At 37.9% G+C, this 12,206-nt stretch overlaps 1 protein-coding gene across 2 annotated transcripts in view; it reads left to right on the plus strand.

Annotated features, from left to right (window-relative positions):
* The window catches only part of ITK (IL2 inducible T cell kinase), a 50,186-nt gene that overhangs the window by 710 nt on the left and 37,270 nt on the right, over positions 1–12,206 (plus strand). The gene's annotated exons all lie outside the window — the stretch shown is intronic.

Genomic DNA, 12,206 nt, shown 5'->3' on the forward strand with positions numbered 1-12,206 from the left:
TGAATGAAACTGGTAACTGAAATAGATGAGAGGTTCAGTGTCAACATTTTTATGTTTCCAATTCTATTTGTCTCAATAGTCATTGCTCGCTTGATATCTTGGAATAATATTCCCTGAGCATTGAATTGTCCAAAATGTGCAAGGTGCAATGGTAAACCTCTTTATCCCTTGGAAAAGTTCCCAGGAGAGTAGGATTATTTTGCACAAACCGTTATGCAGTATAGACCATCGGTTCTTATCCAGAAGATTACAGCTGCTTAGCTAACTTAATCTTTTTATAAATCTAAAGACATTCTTAGATTCCTTAACATCAATAATAATAATAACATGAATAATAACAATGTAGTTTGGCATAAAAAAGCACTGGACGAGGGCTCTGGAGACCAAACTTGGCTTTCCTCTAAGTGAGCGAGCATGGGCAAACGTCTCTACCTCCTGTGTCAGGCTCTTCCTTTATAAAATGAAAGGACTGGAAATGCCACCTACAAATATCGCTTTCTTCTTTAAAAACCCTTTGTTTCTGTTTAACCCTTCTCAGCAATTTTTCAAGCATGTTTGATTTCTTACTAAAGCATCGTATTATTTTTCCATCACTAAGGAAGTAAGGCAAGGGGTTTACACCTATGTTTTACTGAAGGGGAAACAACATTAGGTGCTCGGTGGTCACTTAGGATCAAAGGTGCTCTGATTCCTGACTTGAATTTGGATTGTTTTGAGAACCGGACTTTGAAGTGTTCAGTGAAATGGAGTCCTGAGTGAGGCCAGGCTATTATGGAGCCTGTGGACGCCGAGCCGAAGTTTCAGGCGAAATAATACTGCCTCTTCGTTAGAAGTGAAAACACATACTTTCAGCAGATGCGTAGAATAACAATCGACAATCAATCAGAAAGCACATGGAATTACTGATGCGTGAGGCTCCTTTGATAGGTACTCAATAAGTGTTTGCTGACTAAATTAATAGAGGGCCAGCAGTCAAGTTTTGAATTGGGAGGATTCATCACTTGGAGATGAAAAACCACATGGCATTGGTAAATACTTTTCTTATTGTGAGTGGGATATTAGAAGTTCTTGTTCATATTGGAAGAGAAATCACTTGCCTTTAATTTTTTTTTTCAAAGCTCATTTTACAGTTTTTGCCAATTTATTTTTCTGACTCAACACAACACCATCTCATTTACTTAGTATTGATTATTTTCGAGCAGCATGGCGATTTGTGAACTGTTTAGTTGTGAATTCAGGACAGTGTTATTTGCAAATAATCACATAACCAAATGGTCTTGATTCAAAATTGTCTTGGTTATAATTTGCATGAGGACCATGTTGTAAAATCACTTTGCTTCTTCATTTGAGCATAATGAAAAATTCCAGGACAATTAATTCATTTTAGGGAGCTCTAAGTATAGTTTCTAACATTTCTATGTGAGATGTAGCAGATACACAATGCACGAACATCGAATTTCTTATTTTTTAATGCCTGTTGCTTATATTCATAAATAACATTTTTAAAAGCATTTATTTAAATCTTATAAAAATTTATTGGTTAGAAATTTACTCCAAATCATTGAGAAACTTAAGATATGTGAGCTATTAATGCTCATGCCCTATGTATGTTCCATTATTTAAGGCCATTGATTTGCACACAAGTGTATTATTTATCACCCATTAATAAGAACATCACTATACTTGTGGGAAGAAAACTTTTTAGTTTTAAATTAAAGCCTCAGTCTTCCTATCGGTAAAATAGGTGTAATAATAATAATATTCACTTAATGGGAAGCTGGTAAAGAGTAACGGAGAGAACATATTTAGATGAAACTATTTGAAATCACCATTTGGTAGATCAAAAAAGATCAGATATTGACAATATCATTTAGTTCAACTTAATATATAAAGTGCTTAGCATAAATCCTGTCACCTACTAAGCACCTGTTCAAAATTAGCTGTTATTTATATCATCATAATATCTCTGAAGGAGCCAGCAGAGTGGGATAACATATTTATTTCCAAGTGAGAGAAACATCAAAGGAGTCTTCGAAGTCAGATTAATGTCAAGGTTCTGGGTTCCTTCTATTCTGTGGCTAAACACAAGTTTGAGGGGAGAGATATACATGCATCATGAGATGTGTGATGCTGGCTACCATTGCCCTCTCAGGGTTTCAGCTTCTTTTTCTCTTTTCTCATTTGTAAAATTACGTTCTTTGCAGCTCTACAGTTCTGTAGATTTAAGACATCTTATGAAAAATAATCCTTCTACCTATTCAGGACCAAATTCTGTAGTTCTGCAATTTAAGTCTATTTTCTAACTTTAAAGAGCCATGCTTATTGTCATCGTAATACCGGTTGAGCCTTTTAATTTAACATGTATTTAGTTCTGGTGCGAGATGCCTGATTCCCCTGTTGAGACGTGCAAGAGTTTGCAGCAGGGCCTGGAAGCTCTTTCCTCCTGCTGGAGCAGCCAGTGGGTCAGAAAGAAGCACAGAGTTGGCAGGTGGTGGCTCACCTGGGACCGCTACCACTTCCTAAGTGTCTCCTTGCACTCACTCTACGCTGGCCCCCTGCCACTCCATTCTCCCCACAGTAGCCAGCAGGAGCTTTTCACATGGTAACAGTGATCATGTCCTGATGCCCTTTATCAGAAATCGACTTGTCCCCTCTGTAGTTGTCCCCTTTTCTCTGAAAGTGGACATCGTAATCTATTACATGGTCTCATCTGTCTCAGTTCATGTCTCTTTTTCTTCTATCTTTCTTCAGCTTTAAGGTCTCCACTTTAAATGTCATTTTCTTGGGGACATCTTCCTTGATTTTCTTAGACTATGTCATCTCCTTTTGTTAGTCTCTGCCATAGCAATATATACCCTTTCTTCAGAGTACATGCCAAAGTTATAATTACCCATTTATTAGTATGATTAATATGTGAATGTCATCCTCCACCCCACCTTCCATTAGACATAAGCTTTATGAGGGCTGGCACCCAATTTGCTAAAGTCGGTATCACCAATATCTAGGACAGTGCCTGACACATACCATTTACTTATTAATTATTTGTGGAAGGAAGAAAAAGAGGGTGGGAGGGAAGAATGAAGGAGGAAGAACAAGAGATAGAGATATAGTTGGAGAGGTAAGAGTTACACAAATGAATCCCTAACAGAACAAGGCTCAATGACAAAAGAGGAGAGAACAGAGCAAATAATATAAGACTTCAAACAGGAAATTCCTTGCTGTAGGAACTCCCTGGAGACAGTAGTTTATAGCCTAGCTTTGAACAAGTAAGAGGAAGATTCAAGTGGTTGGAATTTTAAGAGATAGGTCAGAGAAACACATGTAGGAACCAGGAGATGGTTCCTACAACACAAGATGTAGGGGTGATCAGTAAATATTTGGTGAGTGAATTCAAATATAGGACTCTCCTCCTCCCCCAAAGCTTGCTTTTATTTGTTTGTTTGTTTGTTTGTTTTACCTAACACTTTATCAAGGAAATGTTTCTATTGTGATATATTTAGATTCATTCATTTGTTTAGGAAACATTTATTGAGCACCTACTATGTACCAGGTTCTGTGCTACATGCTAGAAAAGAGTGGTAAATAACAGAAACAAGGTGTCTGCCCTCAAAAACATACATGCCGGTAAAGGAAACCAACACAAGCAAGTATATAAATACATGGGGCAGGTATAGACTACGGTATGTTTTATAGAAAGGCTAAGCAGTAGCTGGGGCTGAGCTGGAAAGAAGAGTGGTCAGAGGAGCGATTTATATCTGATGTCTGTGGGGACAGCAGAGTATACAAGGGGCAAGAGTGGAAGCCAGGAAGCCAGTAGAGGCTACTGCAGTGGTCTAGATTGATGAATTCTGGTCTATTGTGGAGTATGCTATGAGCAACTCTGAGTTGCCCTTCAGTCATTTTGTTTTAACTTTCTTATAGCATCCCTCTCCCTGGGGGTTCTTGGTCCAGAATCATTCTACTTCATGTTTCGGTGGAAAAATGCCTGATGTCTAACCTGCCTCATGACCAACGCTGAGCTCAGGCAGTGTATAGCAGCAAGGACCAAAAACAAGTTAGAATCAGGTTAAATCCACTTTGACCTCAAAAGACAGAGCAAGAAACCTTCATATCCCCATACGGTTAAAAAAAATGAATGGAACTACACACAAAATGTTCTCCATTACTCTTTTGTCTGAAGACATCAATTTAAGTTCCCCATGAGAATAATCTTTTCTCTCATGCAGACATAATTTACATGCAGTTATAATCACAGTGCATGAATATTCGTATTCTCCTTTTTCCATATATTCTTTTGCATATACACTTCCCTACATCTACATGGAAGCATTTTCTCATATATATAATTTTTTTAAATGATCGAGTTAGTTCATTTCAGATATATGCCAATCTGTTTTATGTGTCTGAACAAATTAACGAATTTATCTGTCATCTGCTGTTTGACATTTTTGTCTGTTTCTGGATATAGTGAAAACACTGGAAAATAATAGTATACCAAACACAGGACTGTCTCTTTTTTAAAATCAGCCCCATGAGATAGAGTACCATGTGTGAGATAACGGTGTCATAGGATAAGAACACTTTGTAGCCTCTCTCATGGGTTGCTACTTCCTCTTCCAAAGAGATTGATGTGATGCACAGGGCCACCGCAAGCTACCAGAACCATGAGAGAAGATTATGTTTCTAAGAAAGAGCTAATAAAAACAAAAACATCCCATCGTTGTGGTGATTTTCAAGTACACTATTTTTATAGGTTTTGAATGTTATGGTGAAAGGGAAAATATGTAATATTTTATACATGGGGAAGATGATTTGATTTAAAGTCAATCATATTATATATGTAGACGAACCCACCAACTGTGTAGTAGGATTTAAGGGGTGCCAAAAAGCCTCCTACTCTGCAAAACATCATCTCCCTAGTTGATCATCTTAGGGGATCTGAAAGGTTCACATGAATGAACTCTTTCATTTGCCTCTTAATAAACCCATCAAGTGTCTTTATTAAGAAGTAAATGAAATCCAGGAGGGTATCCCATAAGCCATTTTTGATTGCTCCATAGAGGTCAGCTTTAATTTTAGATAGAGCTTAAAGGACTGAAAGCCTCAGACAGACTGTAATTCTGTAATTCTAGAAAAGTAGGACAAGGTGAGGAAGCAACAACATGATAGTTTAATAGAATGGAGACCTGGCACTAATTAACCTGGGTGACCTTGGGCAGTCCCATATTCTATCTGAGATTTTGTATCTTGTCCATAATATCAAGGGATGAGACTAGATCAGTAGTTTTCAAACTTTCTAAAGCATGGAACTCTTTTCTAGTACAAAATTATACATGACATCCTCATTTCAATATATGAAACAGATATAAGTAGAGGGGCTCTGGTTGAAGTGAGAACATGGAGGCTGCCCAGAACCTTATGCTCTTGGCCTCCCCCTTGATCTGCAATGATCACCAAGCTTCTTTCCAATTCTATGACCCGTCTACCCAGGGTGTAAATCGAATAGTAGAAATGAAAAGGCAAGAGCCAATTTAGAAAGTCATTTCACCTTGAAGCCTCATCACTAACGTAACAGATTGGATTGAATGGTCTCTAAAGTGGAGCTCGAAAAAGTAGAAACTGTGATCACATTTTTTGAATGATGATATGATATGAATTCATAAATAGACATGGAGATTTAGCTAATCTTGCATTTAGCTAATCTCCATGTCTATTTATGAATTCATATCATATCATGACTTTCCATGAAGTAATACATCTAAGAGATGATTAATAATTGTGTGGCTGATAAAACAAGCATGTTGTCAATATCCAAGATACACCCTAGAAAAGAGGGCAGACATTTCAGATGTAACCAACGTAAAATCTAAAATAATAAGGGTCAATATTTAATGAGTACTTGCTGAGTGTCAGGGCACTGTCTTAAGTGCTTTACATGTATCATATAAATATTCGCAATAACCACACACTGCAGGTCCTATTGCTATCTTCATTTTATCGATGAGAAAGCAGAGGCTTAGAGAAGCTGAGTATCTCTTTCTAGGTCACACACCCGGGACAAATATTAAAGTTAGGTTAAATGTTCTTCAATGGATCTTTTCAGATCTAAGCTTGTTTGAATCTGAGAAATCTTGTAATAGAAGTTGTGGTGGCTGATAAGAGAGAGTTGGGGCAAAGATCCCTTGGTGAGTTTTCAGCGCTGCCTAATAGAGGTCCTGAGTGCGTGGTCCAGTTAGCCCAGCAAGCTTACCTGAATGACAGCACATCATCAACAGCAGTAACTAGCAATCTCCACCAGGAGAGGACTAACCGCGTTCCTATGAATTTTCTCATTTAATCCTCACAATTCTTGCAAAAGGATAAAAGTCAAATTCTATTTCAGAGAGGAAGCAAGTGAGAAGTTATACAATTTGCCCAAAGTCACAATAGTGGCGATAAGTGTAAAAGCAACAGCTTGCTTTGGGATTAGTAATTTTCCGTACCTTGATCCTACATTCTGATAGCTCTCTGTGTCCTTTACTGATAACTCTCTGGTTGTCCAACTAGAATTTCCTTCTGTGAGAATTCCCTGAAATTCACTTTCCACTGTGAGTGTGTGAATTTGCCAGTCTCTTGTGATTATGCAGAATGTGCTTCTGTCCACTTGGACTCTATGGGTGACAAAAATGAGCTCTTGAACTTGTAAACTTGAGGCTCTGTTCCTGAAGTGACCTCTGCTAAGAAAAAGTACTGTATAAGCCTCAGCTCTGTTTAGTTTACCAAACTAGCTTATCATAATAACAACTAGCCCTCACTGGGCACTCCTGAGAATTACATCCTAGGAATGCTATACCCAGAGTGGCAATATAGGAAGATCACCATGTCAGGGGTGTCAGCCAGGACTAGGGGCCTTGAAAGTAGGATTGAGGGCATTAACACCAAATCTGCCCTTTCTCACAATTTATACTGTGACCAGTTTCATGTACAATGATCCGATTAAGTATTTTCTAAATTGGGTTACCACTAGGCACATACAAGATGGTACATAGATAAATCTGGTTTTGACAAGTTCATGTTTTTTTGAACATGACCAAATTATTCTCCATAGAAGTTGTACCAATAAACACTTCCCAGGGCCATGTGTGAGATATTTTCTCAAAACCTCCCCAACACCAAGTCTGACAGTTTTTTTAAAAAAAAGATGTCACAGTATAATTTATTTGTATTTCTATTACTATAGTGAGTTTGAGCATCTTTTCACATACCTTTTGCCCATTTTTCTATAATATTATTAGTATTTTCCTTAATAATTTGTATGAGCTCTTTAGCTATTAGATAAACCCTTTATGCAGACGAGTTTTAACTTACCTTCTCATTGTCAAGAGATTTTTATCCATTGTCCAATCATTCTGGGAATCTTACTCAAATTATTTACATTAAGAGTTTTGTCTTAGGTCCACAAATAACACTTTATTTGGTCTTACCTGTTGTTCTTCAATCAATCGATTAATAAATATTAATTGAACATCACCTCTGTGCAAGGAGTTATTTCCTGAAATACAATGAAACTGGTATGAATTTACATACTTTGGCTACTGACTGTCCAGTGCTTGAAAAGTAGATACAAAAATATACTCTTTCAAGCTCATTAAAAATCTCATATCAATATTCTGGAAATAAGGAGGGCTTTGAAAGAGCTTTCATAAACCAGAGACACTGAGAGACAAAATAAGCTTTATACTGGTACATACCATTTAGTTCATAAGTCCTTTTCTCTCTGCCCACTTTTGCAAACAAATACGCTTTCTAAAAGCTAGGATCGCTAATATCTTTATTAATATAAACGAGGCTTGGAAATTATTCCTAAATTATTGCTTCACTTCTAAGATAAATATACCCACATAAAAACACAGAGTTGCTTTATTAGAAACTATGAAGAAAATAGCTATTACTCAAGAAGAACATGAGAGGACCTGTCATGAACTTGAACCTCCATGGATTCAAAAGAGCTGGTAACAGGTGCTGCCTGGCTGCTGCTTACTGCTTACTGGGGTCATGAGGTTACAAGTGCAAAGAGCTGCATCATTCTGCACACCCAGCATTTGATGTGTACCTCTTACCTTTCTCCTCTAGTCATCTGCCAAATCTGTATTACACTGTAGTGTTTTAAAATTTTCTGACAGCTTTAAATATTAGTTTCATTTTCCTGCTTAGTAAATTTACATGCTCGCTGTAAAAACTTCAGATATAGAAATATTTCACTTACATTGCAAAAGTCTGCCATATCGCCTAGAAGGGAGAGCCAGGGTTAGCAGTATTTCTTCTTGTACTATTTCTTTGAGTTTTGCATAAACTAATATATATTTCATTATCTTTTCCCAAAAATGAGATAATGCTTCATCTATTGCTCTAAACCTGCTTTTTACATTTATATATTTTTTGTCCCTCTTTGATGGTGGCTACAGAATAGACACAAAGTGGATGAATCATCAACTAATTTAACCATTTGTCTTTGATGAATGTTCAAATTTCTCTAGTTTTTTTTTTTTTTACTGTAATAATGCCACTATGAACATCACTTTTTCTACATCTTTATACATTTTGAACAAATGTTTCTGTAGGATAAATCTTACAAGGGAAATGTATTTATATATTTTAGTTAACTGTTTTAAAATACAGTAAAAGAAATGCATGTTCATGGTAAAACAATGAAACAGTACAGGAGGATATGAGATGAAAAGTAAAGTCTCTTTCTACTTCCTTGTCCCTGATCTCAGGATCACTCCCATGAGCATCTGCTCTTAGTAGTTTCTTGCAAGAAAATGCATTCATAATTTTAACAGATGCCTAAAATTTCATGGCCCTCTGGAAACTGTATGAGAGTTCACTTCCTTTTCTTTTCTTTTTTTTTTTTTTTTTGTAAAATCCTCATTTTTTCCTTCTAAGTAGTCAGGGGTGCTGCTACTGACAAGATAGCAGACTTTAAAGAAAGCTAGAGTGTTTTCCCCACAGCACAGCCAGCCCCATAGTGAACCACAGTGTGAAAAGCTGAGGTCGGGAGAGCCAGTTAACTCTGGTTTCACTCTGACTCAAAGGTCTTGGGGAAAAGAGGAAAGAAAAGAAGGCAGGTGTGGGATGGGTCATAGTTTCCTGGCTTTAAGTTGGTCCAGGAGCCTCAAAATCAGCTATCTTAGTTCCAGATCTTCCCTAAACTTCCAAGTTTAGTGGTGGTAGGTTCAGGTGAAGATGGGTTGGGGAGGGGAGGAATCAGCAACAGCTAATTACAAGATGCATGTCTGTTTTAGATGATGCTTCTTTTTCCACGGAGAAAGTAATGATCATATCTTTATTGGGTATAAAGCAACATGTTAGGTCTCTTCCTGTAGTGCAGGTCAGATAATAACCCTGAGCTGCCGCTCTCAGCATCCCTGTTACTCCTGAAGAAATAAAAGAACTAAGAAGAGCTAAGAGAATTAAGTTTAGAACCGAGACAACTTGCTCAGTGTTGCCTGTCATCACAAGCCTACAAACCATGGCTTTTCCTCTTTCCAAATCTCCGCCTTTCTCCCCTGTAGCACAAGGGTTCATTTTGTCATAAAAGACAGCAGGCTGAGTGACTTAGGAGACTGGGAAGGAATTCATGGGTTGCCTCTAGCAAGTTTTACAAAAGAGATGAAATTAGAATTCAGGAAGACCCCTTAAAACCATTGTTAGAACTGATATGCTGCATTCTGCCAGGGGTGAGGAAAACAACCCCCCAATCAATCACTTAAGTTTCATTTCACACATCAGTTTTAATTTCAATTGTGTCATTGTGTGACTTCAAATTGGAACAATGGCTCTACTACCTCCCAGAAGAGGCAATGTGCAAAAAATTTGAAATACTTTGTTAAAATCATCATTAGAAAGATTTCCTAGTCTTAAAGAAATGCTGATAAAGGCAACAGTAGCTCCATTTATAGTGTGACCCAGGGAAAGTTACTCCCCTTGGTGGTTCCCTTTAAAAGATGCTCTCTCAGCTAATGCCTGAAATTCCATTATCAAAGTTTCCTCTTGGCTTAAGTCCTCTAATACGTACTATTTTAGTCCAGACTCCTCTGAAACAAGCTAAACATTAAGCTATCAGTCAGTTAAGCCTTTGGTGAATGACTGAGGAAGGTTTTGACAGGAGAGTGGGAGAGGAAGCAGAAAGCTAAAGTCCTCGAATTTACAAAGTGAGAGCTCATGTGACACAGTTGGGAAGACCAGGAACCTTTTCATGGTTTTGCTCTGATTTTACAATTACTTGGCAAAATAAACAAATGACTCAAGAATGTCAAAATCACCAATACCACCAGTTAAAAATTAATATTATCTTCCCAAATGGTGGTTCCAGGTTACATATTTGCCTGAAAGAAAATCCCCAAAGAAAATGTGGGCACATGAAGACAGGAGAACCAGGTCTTGTTTTATGGGCAGCATTTGGAGAAGGAAAGGAAAGAAACATTGGAGTGATGGGTTTATCATTTGAATGGTTTTATTTTGCTAGCAGTCTTATGTCATCCTTTTAAGCCCTCTAAATTAACCCATGATTCAGGGACTATTATTATTCCCACTTTAAAAAAATAGGGGGAGGGGGACAACTGAGAAGTTGAGACACTTGCCTCAGGTTGCAAAGCTCCATTTCCATTCCAGTCTCCCTCATCAGAGCAGAGAGCTCACATTCTGCTGCTTTCTAGAAGGGTAGAGGTGTCCTCTTTCATGGATATCAGACATGTAACTTCTCACTGATCTCTCGGCTGGACTAGCCAAGCAGCCAAAGAGCCAACATTATGGAGCGAAGAGGAACTAGACAAAATGTCCCCATTTGAAATCCAGCATAAGTATTGCATGACCACATGCGGCAGAAACAAATCTCTATTGGGTCATGGCTTGAAGAAATCGGTCACACCATTGATTGTTCAGTGTTGGGTTTAGAGAATGAAAGTTTCCTGTGGAAAGTCGAGAAAAGTGCTAAGCCATGAAGCGTAGTCATTCAGCGCTCAGGCTCTGGAGTTACAGAGTTGAACTTGTGTGCCGCTCTTCTATTATTAAGAAACTCGTCCCCTCTGAACCTTAACTTCCTCACTTGTAAAATGGGGGTCGCAATTAAATAAGATGGTGCGTTGAATGCCTGAAGCATAGGAAATGCTCAAAAACATTATCATCTTTTATTTTTTTCCTGCATCTCTTTTTGAAAGTCGCGACACAAAATTCTATCGCATACAATATAGTAACAAAAAGAAAAAGGAGATATAAAAGTCTCTTGCACAAGCTTGCTTTTGTACAAACCTGTGGGTATCGGCTTCCTTCTGGGTTTTGTTGGACACATGTCAGATGTCCAGCGTGAAGCTTTGGAATGTTGAGTGCAGCTTTGAACATGGCCAAGAGACAAGGCCAAGTGAAATCTTGTGACTTTTATCCCAAGTGATATAGCTGGAATAACAAAGAAGAATGAGGGCATGTTTTACTTGGTGTCTCTCTTTCTTTGGTGGCTTTTGTTTTATTTCCTTGGAAGGTTTTACCCTGGCATTTTTCAGAAATAGTGCAGTTGTTTGAGATGATTACAGGCAATCACCATTTCCCAGAGAAGAAACTATGTTTAGCTAGCTGACCAGCTGCTCCTCGGTGCCTGGCTGGGGAGAAGCACAGCTGGTCTGTTGTTTACCAGCATCAAATCTTACTAAGAGAGAGAACGGCCTGAAGGCCTTTGGAGAGACTGACGAAGCAGGATGGATTGTGAGAAGGGAACCAGAGAACTCATTTGGGAATGAGACTGAGTTTTGATTGTGGAACATGAAATCCAACCAACAGAAGAACAAACCTGATGGCAGGCTCACCTGACAGTTAAGGCACAGATGTCTTTTTAAATCCATGCTTGAGTTCGACAAATATTAACAAATCAAGGGGATCATCTGAGTTTAGAGGAGAAGTCTTCCTTGGAGATCTTGAAGCCATATTATCCAATAAGACTGCCATCAGCCATGTATGGCTACTGAGCACTCGAAATGCGGCAAGTTCAAATTGAGACGTGTTGTAAAATACATGATTTCAGACTTAGAATAAAAAAGTAATTACTTTTTTATGGTGATTACATGTGGAAATGATAATACTTTAGATATACGTATTGGGTTAAACAAAATATCTTCCTAAAATTAATTTTACTTGTTTTGTTTTGCTTTTTTTTTAGTGTGGCTACTAGAATATTT

This window comes from Pteropus medius, unplaced genomic scaffold (genome assembly GCF_902729225.1).
Source record: "Pteropus medius unplaced genomic scaffold, Ma_sr-lr_union100, whole genome shotgun sequence".
Classification (NCBI taxonomy): domain Eukaryota; kingdom Metazoa; phylum Chordata; class Mammalia; order Chiroptera; family Pteropodidae; genus Pteropus; species Pteropus medius.